The 21430-nt window shown below is 32.7% G+C and overlaps 1 long non-coding RNA gene across 1 annotated transcript; it reads right to left on the reverse strand.

The window, feature by feature from the left end:
- Positions 1–9787: 9787 nt before the first annotated feature.
- Positions 9788–10645, reverse strand: LOC11413241 (uncharacterized). The gene is made up of 2 exons (XR_003009246.2): positions 10037–10645; positions 9788–9941 (listed from the first exon to the last, which is right to left on the reverse strand). It is a non-coding gene; the product is annotated as an uncharacterized lncRNA (long non-coding RNA).
- Positions 10646–21430: the final 10785 nt, after the last annotated feature.

The raw sequence follows: 21430 nt of genomic DNA on the forward strand, positions 1-21430 counted from the left end.
TTGATTATAAAAAGACAGACATCTGCATACCATCATAAATCATATATTTGATGTTCATAAGTCATTACATAGCCAAAAAAAATAACATTACATAGTCATCAAGTCATCAAATCATTTGATGTTCTTAAGTGATTATATATCCAAAAAAGCATAAACTAAACAAGTTCAAAAAGCATAATTTAAACAAGCATAAATGCTTTGGAAATCCTAGAGTTGGGATAAACTCCATGTATAGGGGTTGAGTAGAAGCGGATGACCTGTAATTTGGATTTGGAACTCTAATAACTCTAGGAGCAGTTGAATTTTGTGGAGCAGGACCCTCAATAATGTTTGTTTATTTATGTCATTTGAAATCGCAGGTCCTCTCATGCCATATCTCCTTGTACTCATTCTCTGCAAATAAAATCAATCATATCAGCCCTTAAATTATAACAAAATCCATCAAATTAGTCCTCAAATTATGCAGTAAGTCTCAAATCGATCCTTATGTAATAGCGGGGTATAATTGGAACACATGAAAAATTACATGGAAAAGTCAAATCTCGAATTTTTACCATTTCCATCAAATTAGTCCTTGTACACGTGGCTGCCTTGTTGACACGTGTACATGACAACACAGCTAGCAAGAGGACACATCATCACCACTAACGGAGCTTTTGGACGGAGGGACCATTTTGATGGACGTCTGTAAAATTCAGGGACTAAATAGATATTTCGTAAAATTCGGGGACGAATTTGGCCGATTTTTTAAAATTCAAGGACGAATTTGAGGTATTAGTCATTTTTTTTTGTCATGATTTATTTCAACTTGATTTATAATAATTTTTTTGGGAGTGTTTTAAAAACATAGATAATTAAAAAAACTTGTTTTTATAATAATATAAAATCATAAATAAGAAATAATATTAAAAATTAAATATATTTATAAATTCTGAAAATTATGAAGGAAAAAACTTTAAACTCTATGCCTGTTATAATAAATTCCAAAAATATTTTATTTCTTTAATTACCTTTTCAAAAAAAGTTTAGTTACTATCTTTTTTACTAAATTAGTTTAATAGATATATACCAATTATATAAATTGTTTTTGAAAAATTCAAGGTGTGGTCTGTAATAGCCTATTTTTCGTTAGGATTATTTTATTTATTTATTATGTGTGTTTATCTGTGTTTATTACCTGTTTGTGTCATTTGTTGGATGAGGTTATTTTAGTAATCTTAGAATGAGGATTATTTTAGTGTGAATAGTTATTTTCACTAAGTTAGCAGTAACCTGTGGTAATTATTTTGAGACGGTAATAATGAGATGTTTTTAAGAGTTCCAATGTGTAGTAACTTTAGAATTAAGTGGTAAGAATTTTAAGGCTCATTATTAATTGTAGTAACATAGCCCATCGAGGAGGAGTGTATATACGTAACTCATGAGAGGAAATTAGGGTTATACTCATTCATTCACACATTTCACAAATAGAAAGAGAGGCTATAGAGAGTTAAAGAGGAGACTAATAGAAGAGAAAATAAAGAACTCATTTGAAGAAAAGTGTAGACAAAACTAGGATTCATTGGAGAGGGTGAAGATTCTTGGAGATTGGCTTAGCTTTTGAGGAAACAAGGTAAGGGTGGATAGGTTTGCTCTACTTAATAAGCTATAATCTACTTAGTTTTCGTGCTCATGATTAAGTGATGACTTTGGGTTTGTGAAATTTGTTGTTGATGCTTAAATTTCATTCTTGGTGTGTGTTGAAGTGATTAATTTGAAGTTTTGGCTTAAATTGGTGAAAATGTTAATGTTGTTGTTGATTTATGATGAATTCATGAATTGTATGCTATGAATGTTGTTGGGTACATGTTGGTGATGATAAATCATGAATTAGGTGATGATAAATGTGTTGTTGGTTAAGTTGTGGTGTTACTTATGACTTTTGTGAAATAGGTCAAGAATGAAGAGAAAAAAAAAAGAAAAAAAAAACGATTTTGATGAATTAAAGTGGATCGATGATGTTGTTGTGTTGAGTTAGGATGATTAGAATTTCTGCTTGGAATCGTAAGTTTTGGGTGTAGGATAGTTTGGGAGTGAAGCTTGCTCCTAGAAATAGTAATAGTCTTTGTTTTGATGATGTCTTAGTGAGTTGTTGATTTTCATTAGTTTCTTGATAAGGCATCTAGCAATCATTGTGATTCATTATCCCTTTAGTTGTCCTATGTTATGTGTTTCTTGTAACTCAGGCTAGTCATTTCTATTGTCAAAATTGTGTTTTTTGCAGGCTGAATCGATTCATACACACCTGAATCGTATCACCCAATGTCTCTGCCTTAGGATGAATCGTATCAAAAAAATTCTAAATCGATTCACTTTTGATTCGACTAAAAAATGTGTGAATCGTATCACAAAATGTTTCTGACTTTCCATGAATCGATTCAAACTTTTTTGAGTCATATCAACCTTCATTATGGGCACTTTGAATTAACTTAAATGTCACATGATATGCTTCAATCTTCATAGCATTCTTCTTGTTTTCATTTTTGTCTATTAGCTGTCTGAATCGATTCATACATTTAGTGAATCGATTTATGTAGATTTGCACTTGCCCTCGCTTTATACATATACTCACCTTCTCATAACACCAAAATTATTGAATCATTTGCATTTATTCTCTCTAGGTCTCAAAAACTCATTGTTCATAAATTCTTCAAGATTAAACACTTTTTCTTAGAATCACTTTGCACATTGAGTCACGTTGATTTGCTAGAGTGCTAGCAGGGATTGTCGGTTGGTTATTTCAAGGAGATTGGTTGGGCTTAATCAAGACTCCAAAGTGAAGTGAATAATCTCATTCCACCTCCAAAGGTCTTGGGGGTCTTTCTATTTGTTCTTGCAAGTCCAAGGGGATTCGTTTACCAGACGTAGTATCGAAGACTTGAGTGAAGTGTTCGAAGGGATGCATAGGTAATCAAGGATTTGAAGATTCAAGAAGCACCAAATTCAAAGGGTATTTGAAGTTTGGGGGAGTGGTTAGATATGAGGTGAAGAACCAGGGTAGTTTCAAGGATCTCTTGTAATCACATTTGTATTCAACATTGTTACTGTTAGTATATGACCTTGGTGGAGACGCTTTTTTACCAAGAAGAGTTGACGTAGCCCGAAACGTGGATGAACGGGTGAACAACTATAAAAATATTAGTGTATAATAAAATTGATAGTATATAAGATTTGTATAATATATGTTAATTGATAGTATATAAAATTGATAATTAATCTAAGTGATTTTGATAAAAATTGATCTAACTCCTTGAGTTAGGTTTTACCATTGTGCTTGGATCAATTAGTTTCAATTCCTATACAATTCATAAATTGCATATACATTGTATTTTTGATTGATAGCTTGTTTTATTTCACTGTAGGTTTGGAATTTAAATTGTTTAAGCTCTGTAATTTGTTCAAGAATCATTAAGTTTTGATTGTAATAAGATTTGTATTGTGAATCTTTCAATTATATGTTGAATCTTATTAGCACATAGCTTTATTGTTTATAGTTGTGATTGTTCAAGCTAGTTCCCAATAGTCAAATCAATTCAAATCGTTTTTTGTTAAAAATCCAATTTTTTTTAAAAGCGTTATTCACCCCCTAACTTATAACCTTATTGGCCATATAAACCAACAGGGAGAAAAATGGGTTTTTGAGTAAATAGTCGTTTTAAGTTATTTTGAAAGAATTGAATTAAGTTGTTTTGAGATGGGAAAACATTGTTTTATGGTGAAACTTGAATGGTTTAAGTGATGGGGACATGTAGGCGAAAACGAGATCGAAAACGGGTCGAAAATCAGAATTTTACGCGCGAAAACTTGAAAGTTGAAAAATCGGAAATTCTGTGCTGTCAAGTCCGCACGACCGTGCATGGTTCTCACTTGGTCTGCACGACCGTGCCACCTGAGTAGGTGCCCGAAAACTCGATTTTTTGCATTTTTAAGGATCCAAATGCATCCATATGAGTCCCAAATACTTAACCCTATCTAATTGAAGTGTAATTGAACTTTTATGAGTAGTTTATCATGGTGTTGCTTTGGAAAATGATTGAATTTGAAATATGATGAAAAAGATACGAACTTTGAGATTTTGGAAAAATGGAGGAACTTTGTGAAACGAAAATGCTATGGTTGATTAACCTAGTGCTAGATGATATGTAGGGAGGTTTTAATGATGTGCAAGAACTTGAGATCCTACTTTTGTTGAGAAAAAGGGAAAATAAGCGATTTTGTGAAAATAGATTAACTTTTCAAAATCAGGTTTTAAGATCGAATAACTAGCAAATGGTTTTGTATTCATGATTACATGATGAAATAAGAATGAATCAAGATTTGATTGGTGTATAATGTATGGTTATCATGATTGGTGGATTGTCGTCTATTTATGAATTGTGTTGTGTGAAACGATATTGTTTCTTTGTGGCGATGAATGCTGGTGATGACTCTTTGTTAATTATGACCTGTTGATTGTATGGATGTAAATGCTTGATAATGCAAATGGTGAATATGATGAAGATATTATATGATGGTGTGAATTGTATAATATGGAATTGCTGATTTGTGCATTGTCGAGTCTTTACTTGAAAGTCCATGCATTCATACATAATCATGTTGAGTCTTTTATGAAGAATGTAATTGTCGGTGTTTATTACGTTGGTGAGATAACTCGGTAAAATTATCTCTGAAATCCAACTTGGTACCACATGCATCGAGGTCCTTAGAACATATGTTAAGGATTATAAAAAGGACAAAACTTATAAACAGTTCCTTGTACACTGTTGTTGTTGTTTCCCATTAAAAGAATGACACGTGGATTAAATAAGGTACACCACAACTAGCAGTACACAACGGATAATACAATCCCCAGTTCATTGCGTTAACCCATCTCCACTCAACCTCAACCACGCTCACGTTTTACATACCAATTTAATAAAATAATTTCATATTTTCTCTTTCCCACTAATGTACATCGAGACTTGATCTATTATCACACAGTGGAACCCACTAAACACGTGCTAACAGTGCATAGTCTTTAATATAGAGATGTTGTGCGGGTATGATAGGGTATTCATAACTTCAATTAAGTTTAACAAAAATAAAAAAGGAGAAGACTATAAGCCGCCGTTGTTTCACAAAAGAGATAACATGAGGAGTGTAGATTTGGTTCAAAAATAAATAACAAATATAGAGGTGCAGATAAGTAGAGGGAGGTGTTTTCCCAAATAAATAAAAAAACTAAAGAAGGTTTAGGTTTTTTATTATTATCTCCCGCGTACTGCTGATTGTGGTGTACACTATTTAATCCACATGTCATTCTTTTATTGGCAACAACAAAAACAGCACACAAGGAACTGTTTGTAAGTTGTCCTTATAAAAGTAGCAAGTAATTATTGAGAAAAATTAATTCACATAAAATATTTAGCTTTTTGAGAAAGAAACTAACACAATTTTTACTTTTCAATATAAAATTTCTATGTTTAGTACATTAATACGTGACCTTAGGGCACATGTTGGTATTTTTCTTTAAATAATTATGTTAATTTAACTTTTTATTGAAAACTTGTGATTTGGTGGTGTAAATCAATTTTATATCGAAAACACATGCTCAATTATCACTCCTAGCAATATGCCATCGATAAAGTCATGAGTTTGATTAAATGTAATAACTTTAAATCTAGTAATTTAAATAAACATGTTAGTTTATTGTTTTATGGACAACTTGTGATCTGTCGATGTAAAATAATTTTATACCGACAACACATGTTCAATCATCTAAATTAGCAAAAGACCATTGATAAAGTCAAGAGACCAATAACAAATCCCTCTCTTCCACCCCCAAATTTCCCGCTCAACATAACTTCTCATTATGCTTTGTTTGAGAGTTTGGAGGGGTGGGTAAGAGATGAATTTAGGCGTGTGAAATATAAGGACATGGAGAAATCTTTCACATTTTTTAAAAGGTTTATTTAGAGAATGATAAATTAATGTTTATGATCAATATATTTTTAATTTTAAGAATATTACAACAACACAGATTAAAGGGTTAATTAAGTTTTTAGTCCCTATAAATATACCAAATTTCGTTTTTAGTCCTCATAAAAAAATTTGACAGTTTTTGGTCCCTATAAAATTTTTCAGCACGTAGTTTTAATCTCTGTTAAATTAAAATTTGTTTAATTATGCTTAAAATTTTAAAATTTTTAATGAATTTTTACACACTTGTTTAAAACATTATAAAACGTTCCTCCGCAATAAGTTAGTTCAAAATTTTATTTTTAGATCCAAATTTTCGTTAGTTTTATCTTGAATTTCTGGCGTTTAAAAAAAATTATATTTAATTCATTACATGTTAAAAAATTCTAATTTTTTGTAAAAGAGATTATTATAATGTTTTTAACACGTCTGCTAAAAATCATTTAAAAATATAAAAGTTTAAGTATAATTAAACAAATTTTAATTTAACATGGACCAACACATACTTTTAGTCCTTGTGAAATTAAAATTTGCTTAACTGTGCTTAAACTTTTCAAATATTTTTCACATACTTATTTAGAACATTATACAAAGTTCCACCGCACAAAAGTAGCTCAAAATTTTGTTATGAGGTCCAAATTTTCATTAATATAATCTTGAAAATTGGCTTTTAGAAAAATTGATATTTAATTTATTAATGTTAAAAAACTAAAAGATTTTATAAAAGAGTGTCTTACGATGTTATGAACATGTATGTAAATTTTTTTCCCAAAATTTAGAAGTTTAAGCATAATTAAACAAATTTTAATTTAATAGAGACTAAAACTACGTGTTAACTTTTTTTATAGGGACAAAAACTGTCAAATTTTTTTATGAGGACTAAAAACGAAATTCGGTATATTAATAGGGACTAAAAACTTAATTAACCCTAGATTAAATTCAAAGAATTCATATAAACACTCAAATACCCTCAAACCCTCCTTGAATACAATTTTTTAGCTCCCCCCAAATGAGAATTATTTTGTATTATGAAGAAAAATTAACCTCCAAAATTCGTTTTCTATTTCTTTCATTTGTTCCTTTTTTTCTTCTTCTTTAAAGTCTTCCTTTCTCCTTCAAACTCACAAACAAAACATTAAAATTACAATCCTAAGATTATGTCCAATCAAACAAAAAAAATCCTAAAACTATGGGTAAAAAAAATTCCATAACGAAAAAATCATAAGAAAAGTTTTCTTTAATGATTGTATTTTCTAAAATCAAATATTGGTATATTTCAAGCTACTAATTTCTGTATTTTGTTTGTCCGCTCCTTGCTAGAGCACAAAATATTAGACCTTTTCTTGAAGCCACAAAATATTAGACTTTGTTTGAGGTGATTTTTGGTGTTTTGTATTGAAAATTTGAAAAAGAAATATAGTTTTAGTTATGAGTTGAATTTCACCTTTTTCTATTTAAACCCCTCGATCTTTGGGTGTAGATGGTGAAAACGAAAAGGAGTGGGACTTTTGGAACAATGTGGTACGTTTCTGAACAAGCCCATGTAGCTAACAATGGGATTGATACTGCCAGTTGTGCTATTGGAGCCACTCCAAAAACAATGGCAATACTTTTTCCACCGTATTCTCTTCTCGTGCACACTATTTGAATTATAAAATCTGAAAAATAAAAAATATTTTAATGTGTTTCGGAAGAATTTGTAGGGGGTTTACATTATTTGACTTATAAAATTCAAAATTTATAAGACTCGTGAGAAATTAATAAGGTGAAAAAAGAAAGTACCTAATTATAATATTTTCTAGTTTTTTTTTTTTTGGTAATAATATTTTCTAGCTTTAATCTATGTATTTTTGTTTTGTTTGGGTCCTGTAAATTTAAAAAGGACAAAACTTAAGTGTGCTTTTTTTACCAACTCTCGTTGCTTAAAATTATTACCATCATTTTTATTTTCACATATTTTTCATCTTAAAGTGTAACAACTAACAAGTTCTCCTACATTAACTCTTCAAAAAAAAGGTTCTCATATTAATTTTGTCCTTAAACTATTACTTCTTACAAATTCAGTCTCTAAACTACTAAAATCAACTAAAATATCTTTAAACTATGAAAAATGCAGCATCACTTTAATGCACAAACTATTCTGAAGTACAACAAGTTTTGTTAACCAAATGACTAAATAGTTGAATAAGAGAATAATTTAAAGATCTTTTAGTTGATTTTAATAGTTTAATTTGATGAGCGGTTACAGTTTAAAGACGAATAAAAAATACTATGTCACCGTTGCAATGATTTCACGTGTTGCCATGACTCCTTGTGGCTCCAATTTGGATTAATTTTTCTCATGATCTATATGTTAGGATGGACCAATGAATGTTGGAGTGGAATAACTAATTTCGATTCATATATAAGAACATCATCAATCTTTCTCTGTTGTATTTTTTTTCCTACGACTTTCTCTGTTGTACATATGCGGCGTCCACGTTAGCTTTGACTTGGTAAAAATTGGCATGGGGGGCCAAAATTGCAAAAAAGTCAATACTTAAGGGGTGATTTTGTAGTTTATTTAGTTATGGGACCAAAATCACAACTTCTTGAAACATAGGGGCCAAAACTGCAATTAAGCCTATATAATTTGATTTGGTTTTGTGTTTTTTTAGAGGTTGGTTTTATACTTCTATACCTTGCAATGTGGTTTGTTCAAATTGTTTTTTTCTTTCTTTCTTTCTTATATTAGGACAAACCTGAGCCACCACGAGAGGGTCTTTTGAAGTTTAAATGAATCGTAGGAATGCTGTTATTTTTCTTTTGCTTAGAGTAAAGTAAATTAATCTGTAGTTATGATCATTTGAGGGATGTCTTCGGCACCACAATGGGGCTTGTGATCAAGACATTGCTGCTCTTTTTGGTGGTCACACTCTTGTACGTAATATTTGAAAATACTTTTAATTGAGAGACATTAGTTAATCACATTGTGACAACAATACTTGAGAAATTTTACATATTCCATAGGGATATAATTTTATGAATATATTTTAGGGTAGCTGCCACAAGGAGTGTTCTGGATTTGAGTGTCTTGGACTTCAAAAATCCCTATATATGGGCAAAAGTTTGAACGAGAACACCTCCTATTCATCCTAACCTAAGAGGTGATTTTCTAACCGGTAGACTACTTGACAAAAAAAACTATGGTCAAATCATACTCATATACGTACACTACATAACTCATCATATGCAATAATCCCAATTTCCGAATAAGCACTAACAACCCTGAGCATTAAAGTTCTCACCATTGACACAAATTCAAACTCAACACGGTGACAATAGATGTTCACACTAATTACATTAATAAACAAATTAAAATGGAGGAATAGAGAGAAGAATAAAAGGAGAAGAAAGCTATAGATATAAGAATTGAAAGTGATAGGGGAGGGAGACGATTGAGAGTGGGTTTCATATGTTATGATTATGGGAGGGATCCTCTTTAGTGAATCCTAGAGTCTGTTCTATGGTAATCACAACTGTTGGATCTATCACACAAATGAGAGAGAAAACATAAAATAAAGGGCCTGTTTGATAACCTATTAAAAAAACCACTTTCGAACCAAAATTGTATAAAGGGTCTGTTTGATAACCTATGATTAAAATGCATTTTTGGTCCCCTATTAAAAAAACCACTTTCGAACCCCCTAACTTTGCCCCCTTTTGCAACTCATAGACCCCTTTAATTTTGACCCGGTCAAAGCCCAAGTAGCCTTTAGGTGGACGCCACGTGGCATTTAATGAATTACAATTAAAAAAAAACCAGCTAATTATTTACATAATTAAATAAATAAAAAAAAATGGAAAAGGTACAGCCACGTGAATATCTCATGGTTTTCAGTTTTCACCCAACAACACCATCTTCATCTCCTTCTTATTCATGTTGTTCTTCAATCTCCTCTCCTCTATACATACACAACAAAAAGAGAATCAAATCCAACAAACCCAATAACAACAACGGTTTCAACAATTTCAACAAATCTACAAAAAATCAACAAACCTAAAAAATTCAAAACCCACAAAAATCCCAAATTAACTTCCCAGAACTATGAATTCTGAATTTGTTCTCAACACCACAACCACAAACATATTCTCCACCTCCGGCGCCACCGCACTCGTCAATGCCACCATCAATCATTATCTTCACATATTCAAACCCATCAACATCATCAACATCAACCACCATCAGAATCGGCGCCACCATACTCTCTTCTTCAACAACGCTGGATTTGACGGCGTTTGGATTAACGAGAATTGGTCTGGAACGTTCAGACTCCTCTTCACCGCTAACAAAACTGTCATCGGAATCTGGACCGTGACCGTTAACGACACCGTTAATTGGTTCGTGAAGGATGAATAATATGAGGTTGAAGGTGAAGATGATGACTACGATGGCTATTCCTGTGTTGTGTTTTTGAGAGAAGAGAGTGGAGGAGGTAGTGTCTTGTGTTTCTAGAATTTTTAGTGGAAGAATGATGAATATGTTAGTGAAGGGGATGAATATGTTGTTTCTGGAATTAGTCACGTTCCATCCTTTGCCCTTACCTTTTTTTTAATTTTTAATTTTAATTTTTAAAATACACATGTGGCTTTGCTTTTTTTAATTTTTAATTTTTGAGTTTTTTGTTTTTTTGTTTTAATTTTTTGGTGTTTTTTTAATTTATTTTAATTATTTAATTTCAATAAAAAATATGTGGAGTTTTTTTTTTATATTTTTAATTCAAAAATTTTCCACATGGCGTCCATTGAGTGGCCACTTGAACTTTGACCCGGTCAAAATCAGAAGGGGCCTAAGATTTGCAAAAGGGGGAGAAGTTAGGGGGCTGGAAAGTGATTTTTTTAAAAGGGGGTCAAAATTGCTACCATGAAAAACATAGGTGTTCAAAAGTGCATTTTAGCCTAAAAAAAACTCTATTTGGTAAAACTTTTTTACAATGAACTTATAACTTATTTCAAGAGTTTATAAGATATTTTTCAAAAGCTGCTTCAAGTAGCGTTTGAGCTTATAACTTATAGCGTCTTACTTTTAATTTCAGTTTTACACTTCTTAATTTATCTAAAATCCATTTATACCCCTTTATAATTTATTTAATGCTAGTTACATTTATATATTTTGTTTTGACGAATATCTTTAACCTTAGCTTAGCACATTTCAGTGACATATATATACCTCTCCGCTGTGTGAATTTTTTCTAAATGATAATATACCTCACTTTTTTTTCTCCTTGTTTTGAACTGTATAATTTTTTTTGAACCGTATAAAATTGTTTCAAGTCTTTTGTGAAAAAAAAAGTTTTATGTCTATTTATACCTTACTTGATTGATAATGCATTTAATAATTCAGTAAAATAAATTTCATGAAGGTCCCGTAAAAAAAATAAAATCAAGAAGATATCATTCATTATATCTATCAATTATTGTTAATAATACTTTTTTTTTTGTGTTATTAATAATATATATTATGATAACTGTCAATTTTTTTTAAGAATTTTGATAACCTTCAATTGTTGGGTAAAGTATAAACACTCAAATAAAAATAAATATCAAATAAAATTTTAGTGAATAAAATTTGATTTATAATATAGAAGATATATTAGATAGGCATTGTAGCTAAGTATTTTTCTAAATTTATAAATTTTTTTAAAAAAAAGTTAAACTAAGAATTCCTTAATACTTTAATATCAATTTTTATTTTATAGTTACATATCAATTTATATAAATTATATTATGAATTAATAATACCTTTTATATCATTTTATATTTATCAGCTAGGTGAACCGCTCATTTTATCAAACACCTCAATGAGCTTATAAGCTATCAGTCATCAGCTATAAGCTATAAATTATAAGCTATCAGCTATCCGCTATTTTTACCAAATAGAGCCAAAGTAATTAAATAGTCTCAACCATTGGATTAATGCATGAGAGATGACAACATAGACTTATGCAGGATATGATTGTGTCCTTGTGGGAGTGAGACTATAAGTTTTCCTTTTTTTTACTTTTTTTTTTATTTTTTTTATGTAGAGTGAGTATGAAGTGTTTGTTTTAATAGGAAAATTTCTTCTAATTGTCTTTTAGGGTGTGTTTGGTTCAGAAGAGAAGTTGGAAAGAGAGAAATAGGTAAGAGAGAGTTTGTGAAGAGAGAAAGTGATGAGAAATAGAGAAGATTTATTGTGTGATCACATATCCACCTGAATAGTGGTTAGAAGATTTTGAACGTAAGATTTGAGCACATTTATAAAAAACTTAATTAAAAAATGTAGAAAGAAAAAATAATAATATGTATTTTTCAAATAATTTAACGATATGTGTTTTATGTGTGTCTATATTTTATACTCAACATCTTTGTGTCAACTCAAGTATTTTTTTGAAGTAGACTACATCTTTTTGATATCGAGGGAAGGATAAATGTTGGTCTGATCAAAGTGTCAACATATTACTAGAAAAAGAATTCCTTAATGTTTTTGAAAGATCACACTTACGCCTTATAAAGCCTAACTCGACCTAAACTACCCACAACCCTTTACCTGCCTCATCCATGAATCTAACATGGATTTTGAATCATATACCTTACGAATTGCAATGGCCTTGTTTATTTTATTTTATTTATTATTTTTTTTAAGATTTTTATTTTAAACAATCGAGTCAAAACTCATACACATTAAATGTAGAGGAGTAAATAATATCAAACTCGCACTTATGTCCTAACATCTCAAATGTCCTCACAACAATTTATGAATTCAAACTTTAATAATAGTAGTTGTTGGCCAACGTCTATTAGAATGGTGATAGGTGGTGGCCTGAGTGATGGTTGGTGGTGACTAGTGGTGGTCAGAGTAGAGGTAAGATCTCAATTAATAGTAGTAAGTAGTGGTTATAGGTTGATGGAGTAGTGGTTGACGATGGTCAAAGTGGTGATTGATGATAGTTATAGTAGCAGTCAATGATAGTCAAAATAGTGATCAAAGGTAGACGGAGTGATGACCGACGATGCTCATATTGGTGGTTAGAGCTGGTGGTGGTCAGTTTAGAGATCGAAGGTGGATAAAGTGGTGATCAGAGGTGGTCATAACTGTGGTTGGTGGTGGTTGAAGTGGCGGCTAGCAATGGTCGGAGTGATAACTTGTGGTAGTAAGAGTGATGATCTGTGGTGGTTAGAATGATGGTTGGTGTACTAGTCGACGATTCATAGGTGGTGGAGTTTGGCGATGACATGTTAGAATTAAAACAGAAACATAACTTTTGAAACCTATTGTTTTCGGTTTTGAATTTTAGTTGAAAGTTGTTTTGAAGTTAAGTAAAAAAATCATCTCAATCTCATTTTATCCGAACATATTTAGTTTTAAAACTGACTTTCAAAACCAAAAATTGAAATTTCACACCACTCCAAACCAACAATTAAGAAAACTTTAAAATAATTTTTATCAAAATCACTTTTATTTTAATATGTAACAAACTATCCTTTATTATTTTTTAGGAAAAATTGAACTTAATATTTTTTCTTGACAAATAAAAAACTGACCTTAAAACTGTGATAATTAATACTACTAGCTATTTCCCGAAACCTATCATTTTACTTAATTTTTGTTTCAAATGATTCAATTTATATCTTAGAAGGATAACTACTTAATACTATACACTTTTTAAAATGAAATTATATGATTGACTAAATTTCTCAATGTGACTTTAGCTTATAAATTATTTCGGATGGAGTCCTCTTGTGTCGTAATGCAGGCAGATGCCTTGATAAAACAATGATGGTGACATGTGAGTCCACCGTAACCACAGGAAAAATGAGTAACATTTCTTTTTTTGGTCATATCAAGCATCAAGTAAACTTATCTCAACTATTATAACCACCATTTTAGGTCCAACATATATACTGTTCTGCTTTCAGTTGTACACTAGAGTGGTATATAATTGCCCAAAAAGAATGAACCAAATGAATTGAGCAATTGTTCTCATCCTCGGTGACGTGAGCTAATTTGTAGCCATTATCGATCACTATTGAAGTTTGTCATCCCAAATGAATGTTTAGCAAAAATATTACTTTTGATTACTTAAATAATACCCCAACAACATTTGTTATCATTTTTTCGAAAAGTTATTAAAACAGTGTAAAAAAATGTCAATTGATGCTTTTGGTTTAAAACATAGTTTTAAAATTCGATTCTGTCATCGACTCGGCAGAGGTACTGGGTCAATGAGTCAATGGTCGAATCACTGAGTCATTGGTCGAACCGCATGACTGAATCGGAACCACTCGGATGACTCGGTTAGATAACTCGGTCCTTAGATTAAATTTATATAGTTATTTAACTGGATTAACTCGGATTGAATCGGTGACTCGGTCACTTTAGAAACTAAAATAATTAATGAGTGTTGTAATTTAAAAAAGGTTTACATTTAAGGACAAAAGTAAAATCAAATGAGTGTTTAAATATTTGGACGAATAGAGTAATACATATTCAAATAAATATAGTAAAATAAAAAAATTCTTTCAAAAATATTTATTAAAATATTTGAGATGTCGGACAATAATATTTAAATGATAAGAGTGTGCTTGGTTCCTTAAAATAAAAAAGAGTGTTTGATTCCCTTTAAAAAAACTGTTCAATTATTATATATAATTGATGAGAAGCAAGATAGAAATAAAAGATCTACACAGTGGATAAATATATAACTATATTTTTTTAAAGAGTACAGTTATATTTGTTTGCATGAAATAAATTTTGTTTTGGATATCAATTAATATTAATATTAACATAATCTATAGATTTCCTAAAAAAAACATACAATGTGTATTTTTTTAGTGGAGAGATGATATTATTATTATTATTATTATATGTTAGTGGCACGTGTATATAGAAAGAAAAAGAAGATACTTGTGTGCTGAATTCACAAAAGCAAATGGGCTTTTGGCTCATGGTTGTATGCTGACCCGAAAACAACAACATGAAGGATTAGATCTTGCCGTGCCGCCGTTCTCTCTTCTTCCCATCCATCTCACATACTTCTTACTCATTTTTTAAGTTTCTGTTATTAAATTTCTACCCATCTCATCACCTCTTTAATATTTTGGATTGAGTTGCTTCCATTAAATTTGATGTTATCAAACAAATTCACACAACCGCTTCAGATCTACGCTGCACTGCTCTTCATTGTCTCCCTTTCTTCTATTTTTCAGTTTTTTTTTTTTTAAATCAAGATTGATGCATTGACCCGGTCCGGTTCACCAAATCGGCCGAGTCACCGATTTTGATCAGTTTTGGCCGAGTCACACCGGTTCTTACCGGGTTAAATGCATGTCCGATCCATCTTGTAGCTCGAACCGGCCACACCACCGGTTCACGGTCGGACCGGTTCGGTTTTTAAAACTATGGTTTAAAGTATTTGTTGTGGTGGTGTAATTTGAGATTGTGGAAGTTTCACTATGAACCCTCATGTTTGTTTAAAAGTCCCTCAATTTACCAGAACTATTTTGTAGTCGTAACACATAAGATAATTTTCGAAACCTCATTTGCTAACAATCTATGTGTTAGACACTGTGAGAGTTAACTTAAAATCAGAAATCTGGAGCATCGTGCCACGATGGAGAAGCATCGCGCCACGATGGTTGAAGCAAGATTCCTGGGAAGATACTGGATTTTTCGTGCCACGATGAAGCCTCATTGCGCCACGATGGTCGCGCTGAAGATAAAAATAAAACGTATTTTCAGTTAGATTTGTTTCAGTTTTATAAGGGTTTACTTTCCACTATAAATACAGCCTTGTATCAGATGATAAAAGTGTGTAGAAAAACAAGGTTTAAACCAACAAACAAACTAGGGTTTATAGAGAATCTCTTTTGGCAACAACTCTAGGGTTGGGATTGTTTTGATTCACCTTGAACAAAACACTATTAGGATTGAGTCTCTTGGTCACGAGAAGAGGCTGAGACTTGGGTAGAATTAGGTTTGAAGATTGATTCTTGAAACTCATTATCTCTTTGTAAAGAAACTCATTCATTATAGTGGAACGGAGAGCTGCTCTCTCCCCCAGACTAGGTCATCATTAGACCGAACTGGGTAAACAAATATCTTGTGTTCTCTCTCTCTCTCTCTCCTTTAACTCTTGCTGTTTTTTGTTTGGATTATTTGCTACCCGCTTGATTTGATTACTTGGTATTAATTTGCTCCACGCATCAAGTTTTTATTGGTGTGGTTTTTCTCAACGAATTCACAACAATTGGCGCCCACCGTGGGGCAAAGGTCAAATCAATAGCCAGGTATCATGGGTTTGAAGTGGGATATTGAAAAGTTCACCGGTAGTAACGACTTCGGGTTGTGGAAGGTGAAGATGAGGGCAATCTTAATTCAACAAAAGTGCGTTGAAGCACTAAAGGGAGAAGCGCAGATGTCTGCACATCTGATACCTGCTGAGAAGACGGAGATGAATGATAAGGCAGTCAGCGCTATCATTCTGTGTCTTAGGGATAAGGTGTTGAGAGAAGTATCAAGGGAGGCTACTGCTGTGTCTATGTGGAATAAGCTTGATTCATTATACATGACCAAGTCTTTGGCACATAGACAGTGCCTGAAACAACAACTCTACTTTTATCGTATGGTGGAGTCAAAACCTATAATGGAGCAACTGACGGAGTTCAATAAGATTATTGATGATTTGACGAACATAGATGTTAATCTGGAAGACGAGGATAAAGCCTTACACCTATTGTGTGCTTTACCTAGGTCCTTTGAGAATTTCAAGGATACTATGCTTTATGGCAAAGAGGGCACTATCACTTTGGAGGAAGTTCAAGCAGCTTTGAGAACCAAAGAGTTAACCAAGTTCAAAGAGTTGAAGGTTGATGATAGTGGAGAAGGCTTGAATATCTCAAGGGGGAGAAGTCACAACAAAGGAAAAGGGAAAGGCAAGAATTCCAGGTCAAAGTCTAGGTCGAAGGGTGATGGCAATAAAACACAGTACAAATGTTTTATTTGTCATAATCCAGGTCACTTCAAGAAGGATTGTCCGGAGAGAAAGGACAATGGAGGTGGAGAATCATCCGTTCAGATTGCAAGCAAAGATGAAGGTTATGAGAGTGCTGGAGCACTAACTGTGACAAGTTGGGAACCTGAAAAGAGCTGGGTCTTGGACTCTGGGTGCTCTTATCACATTTGTCCAAGAAAGGAGTACTTTGAAACGTTAGAGCTGAAAGAAGGTGGAGTAGTTCGCCTTGGTAATAATAAGGCTTGTAAAATTCAAGGTATGAGCACTATCTGTAACACCCCGTTTTCCCAACATAAAAATTTCGCATAAATAATCAGAGTTTTTCAACATAAACGGAATGTCACATTCTTTTCTTAAAATCATAAACTGAATAAATAACTATTTATCCTTTAAAATTCAAATACAAGATCTTTAATACTTCGCAGCGGAATTTATTTCAATAACTAAAACAGTCTTTGGCACGAAGGCCTCTTCATAAATGTCGTATAAAAATCTAATCTAAAAACATAGTCATAAATCTTCAAAAACAATACGTAAGGAATAGAAAAGCAATAACAAAGTTCCCATCCCGTTACGTATCAGAGCACCTAAGACACACGAGAAGGAAAGCTCACACGACATCAACTATTCTTGGTTACCTGTTAGTTGCCCATGGTGGGCAAACAGAAGGGGTGAGATTTCACAAACAATAATATTAAGCATATAATTCATCAATTACATTTAACAACATAAGCATCATCAATCATATTTAACAACTCATAGACAACATCATGTAATCATCATAATATTCATCATAGATAATAATATATCATAATTCACTTCTTTAATAGTTCATATAAAGAATCACAGCTTTAAACAATTTCATGATTTAACAACTTAACAACTCGACAACCTGATAACTTGACAACTTGACAACTTAACCTCTTGACTATGCAACTTAATCTTCTAATCATGCATGTGGTATCAATCTTTGAGCGTAAATAGGCTCCAGGGCATCAAGCCCTCAACTTTATTTGAGCGTAAAAAGGCTCCAAGGGCATCAAGCCCTCAACTTAATTGAGCAAAGGCTCCAGGGCATCAAGCCCCCAACAATGAAATGCTAATGCATGGACTCGACCTCTTAACATCTTAAATCGACAACCTCTTATATAATCCAATAATTTGGAACTTCATCATCTTAATCAACTTAGACCGACTCATGCAGCTTAGTTAAATAACAACAGCAACACAACAGTATACAAAAACAGCATGACATAATAATATCAAATGCAAGTCAACAACGTCTCAATTATTCACATATAATTCAAGTAATGCATATACAATTATATCACAATATAACAACATCAAATAATAATCAACATCTTAAAACATCATATATACATATAACACTTCATCAATCATGGACAATATCGTATTCACAAACATATACATACATATACTAATTCATCAATCATATTCAATTATTCACTGTGACCTACGTTCAGTAATTTGACCATAACTCAAATTCTATAAATCCTTTTGAAGTCAAACCAACGGCATTAGAAAGCTAACATTTATACCTACAACTTTCGTGTTTACACCTAAGACCAATTCTGTACCAATCAATACCAGTTTTCATTTCAAATTCGGACAAAGTTGTGCTGAAATTCATAAAAATTCACTGTGACCTACGTGCAGTAATTTGACCTTAACTCATAAACCAAAATTCATTTTCAAGTCAAACCGATGCCACTGGAAAGCTAACACAATTAGCTACAACTTTCATGTTTACACCAAAGGCTAATTCAAAACAGAAATGTGTGAAAAAGACGCAAGAACATGAAACATGACATGCTGTCAGAGAGCAACTCGGGAAAAAACACACTTTTCACCCCAAAATTCCAATTTTAACTTCCCTATGCCCAAATTTGATCCCAAAAGTTTGTCTAAACATTTATATACATCAAAAGAGACTCAAAACCATATAAAACTTGACCCAAAACATTATTTTAGAAAATCATCAAATAATCACTTTTAACCCTAATTCCCAAATTCTCAAAAACTAAAACCTACAACATGTTAAATTCAATTTTCAGAATCAATGACTTAAGATTATTGAATGTTAGTCCCACCCTTACCTTATAGATGAAAATCGCAGCACTCCTAGGTCTTCTCCCTCCTCTCGGCTTTTTCTCCCTTTTCTCCAAAATTGATCGTACGTTATGTTTTTTCTAAATTAGGTTTCTCCTATTTATAACCCTTTTTTCTATTTTATCTTATTTCTCTTTCTCCCCCAAAACTCTCTAAAATCTCATAACAAACTCTCAACTCAATCTTATTTCTATTTTCAAATCTTAATCTATTAAATAACAACATAAGCCACTTAATAAATCACATAATCAAATAAATATATTTTAAACTCTTCTTAATAAATTTTAGACTCAATTAAATAATTAAATAAATCAAATAATTCAAAGAGGGCGTTACACTATCCGACTCAAAATGTTTGATGATCGTGATTTCCTTTTGAAGAATGTGAGGTATATTCCTGAACTTAAGAGAAATTTAATATCCATAAGCATGTTTGATGGTCTAGGCTATTGCACTAGAATTGAACGTGGTGTGATGAGAATTTCTCATGGTGCATTGGTTATGGCTAAGGGGTCTGAAATACAAGGTCTATATATTTTAGAAGGTTCTACCGTAATAGCAAATGCATCGGTTGCTAGTGTTGACACTCGGAACATAACTAAACTTTGACATTTGAGGTTAGGTCATGTCAGTGAGAGGGGTTTGGTGGAGCTAGCTAAACAAGGTTTGCTAGGGAATGAAAAATTGAACAAGCTAGATTTCTGTGATAACTGCACATTAGGCAAACAACACAAGGTGAAGTTTGGAGTGGGGGTGCATAAATCTAGTAGGCCTTTTGAGTATGTTCATTCGGATCTTTGGGGTCCAGCATCGACGAAGACTCATGGGGGAGGTTCATATTTCATGTCTATCATTGATGATTATTCTAGAAGAGTATGGGTTTACATTCTGAAGAAGAAAAGTGATGCTTTTGAAAAATTCAAGGAATGGGATACACTTGTAGAAAATCAGATTGGTACCAAACTGAAGTGTTGAGAACTGACAATGGCTTGAAGTTTGTTTCAGAACAGTTTAATGAGTTTTGCAGGAAGAAAGGTATAAAGAGGCATAGAACCGTGGCATACACACCTCAACAGAATGGTCTTGCTGAAAGAATGAACAGGACTCTGTTGGAGCGCGTGAGGTGTATGCTGTTAGGAGCTGGATTGTCCAAGAGTTTCTGGGGAGAGGCTGTTAGTACTGCAACATATTTGATTAACAGATGTCCATCAACAGGGATAGATCTCAAGACACCTATGGAGGTTTGGAGTGGAAGACCGGAAGACTACTCTAACTTGAAAGTCTTCGGAGCTTTAGCGTTTGCCCATGTCAGGCAAGACAAACTTGATGCTAGAGCTGTGAAGTGTATTTTCATGGGTTATCCTGAAGGTGTGAAAGGTTATAGACTGTGGAAGATGGAACCTGGAGAATCAAAATTTATTATAAGCAGGGATGTTACTTTTGATGAGACCCGCATGGGGATGAAGTGCAAAGACCTGGATACAAGCTCAGAAACGGGGACAGAGAAACTTCAGTTTGAGGTGGAGCCTATCACTGATGAAAGGGAAGAGGAGGATCAGACTCCAGTACCTGATGAGGGTGAAGGCCAAGAGATAGTGAATCCTGACTATCAGCTAGCAAGAGATAGGGAGAGGAGACACATTAATCCACCTAAGAGATACGGTTATGCTGACCTTATTTATTATGCTTTGAATGTGGCTGAAGAATTGCAAGACTCGGAACCAAAGAACTTCAGGGAGGCATTAGAAAGCAATGAAAACAAGGACTGGCTGAAGGCAATGAATGAGGAAATGCTTTCATTGGAGAAGAACCAGACTTGGAGACTTGTTTCATTACCTGAGAATCAAAGGGTAGTGGGAAGCAAGTGGGTGTTCAAGAAGAAAGAAGGTATACCAGGGGTCGAAGCACCAAGGTATAAGGCAAGACTTGTAGCGAAGGGTTTTACTCAGGTGGAAGGGATTGATTACAATGAAATCTTTTCACCGGTAGTAAAACATTGTTCTATAAGGGTACTTATGGCGATTGTTAACATGTATAATCTTGAGTTAGAACAAATGGATGTGAAGACCGCATTTCTACATGGAGAGTTGGAAGAAACTATCTATATGCAACAACCATAACGTTTTGTAGAAGACAATACAAAAGTGTGTTTGTTGAAGAAATCTTTGTATGGGTTGAAGCAAAGTCCAAAGCAGTGGTATCGTCGGTTTGATGAGTTCCTAGTAAAGGCTGGTTTTGTGAGAAGCAACTATGATAGTTGTGTTTACATG

The sequence above is a fragment of the Medicago truncatula genome, chromosome 2 (genome assembly GCF_003473485.1).
Source record: "Medicago truncatula cultivar Jemalong A17 chromosome 2, MtrunA17r5.0-ANR, whole genome shotgun sequence".
Lineage (NCBI taxonomy): Eukaryota > Viridiplantae > Streptophyta > Magnoliopsida > Fabales > Fabaceae > Medicago > Medicago truncatula.